The 1,326-nt window shown below is 35.4% G+C and overlaps 1 long non-coding RNA gene across 1 annotated transcript; it reads right to left on the bottom strand.

The window, feature by feature from the left end:
* Nucleotides 1-6: 6 nt before the first annotated feature.
* On the bottom strand, nt 7-907 carry LOC109593139 (uncharacterized). Its single transcript, XR_002190758.1, has 5 exons — nt 763-907; nt 552-685; nt 439-501; nt 308-391; nt 7-261 (listed from the first exon to the last, which is right to left on the bottom strand). It is a non-coding gene; the product is annotated as an uncharacterized LOC109593139 (long non-coding RNA).
* Between the last annotated feature and the right edge of the window lie 419 nt (nt 908-1,326).

Here is a 1,326-nt window from a genome sequence, read left to right as displayed (position 1 = left end):
AAAACCATGATCCACTGAGCTGCCTTTCTTGATGTTTCAGGCTTTCAGCCTCCTGAGCGAGCTCCTGAGTGAGCCTCCATAGCTCCTTGACATCCCTCCCCCTTATTCATTAATCATTAATTAAGCTAAACTACTTATTATTCATAGTGTCTATCCCTATGGATAGTTTCCAGGAACAGTTACACCTAACTCCGGACAACTATCCAGGAACAATAGGATAACCGGGTGAACCAGTGTTGCTGGTACTCCTCCCATATCAACCTATTCAATGTATGCCATGCTTGACTCCATCCACAACCACACCCACCTGCACAAGATACGTGACTTGTGTGAGTAGTTTTTCTTTTTATAGCAATAAGGTTCAATTAATGACCCACCCACTGATCATGACCTAGTAAAACTTTGTATATTCTAGTAATCTTGTTACATCTCTCTAACCTTTCCTCTTGTGTAGTTTCACATTATATAATACAAGTTCCTCATCACAAATGATTGTACAATCTAAACCAAATTAATACAAATACATTAATTATTATAGTACAGTATTATACATGTGCAAACAGTTCTTCATTGAAGAGCACATTTTGAGCTGATTTAAGTATCTGCTCCCATGGAGTTAACACCAACTGTTGCTTATGAAGCTCAATGAAACAAGACGGCAACAAAGAATCAAGAGAAACAACCTCTGGAACAAAAACCACATGAACATGTACACATAGATGACATGTACAATCATGTGATAGTCATGTGACATACCATTACCTTTAATAGGTCTGTCTGCTAGGAATATAACTACTTCACTCCTTCCTCTTAATTCTTGAGGTACCACTACTGACAGTATATCATTAGTACCTTCAATTCCTTTATGAACCTCAAACTGAACTGACTGAGCATACAGTGAACCAGCTGCAATAAATAATGACAGTAATGATTCATCAAAAAATGACTAGGAGAGAATCCTTCATTATTATAACTTTTCTGATACATATACAAGTTCTTATGTTCTGTAGCGAGTTTGAGCTAATTTCAAACAAAATTGGACTTTATATGAATTTTAAAATTATTCAGAAATCAAGCCAAAAACCCTGCACAGGGTCATTGGCCAAATTTTGCCAAAAATGAAATAGTGAGAATTTTCCACTTTTATAATTATTCCTGATGCATATACAAGTTCTCATGTTGCATAGCAATTTTGAGCTGATTAGCCTGATTTCAATAAAAATTAGAATTTTTACAAAATTTTTAAAGTCCCTTCATACTATAGTACCCATTACTGTTATACTGTGTGTGTGTGTTATACTTCATTACAATTAAGTTACCTGATCT

The sequence above is a fragment of the Amphimedon queenslandica genome, unplaced genomic scaffold, assembly GCF_000090795.2.
Source record: "Amphimedon queenslandica unplaced genomic scaffold, v1.1 AMPQUscaffold_2707_Cont25291, whole genome shotgun sequence".
Classification (NCBI taxonomy): domain Eukaryota; kingdom Metazoa; phylum Porifera; class Demospongiae; order Haplosclerida; family Niphatidae; genus Amphimedon; species Amphimedon queenslandica.
This window is presented reverse-complemented; position numbering and strand designations above follow the sequence as displayed.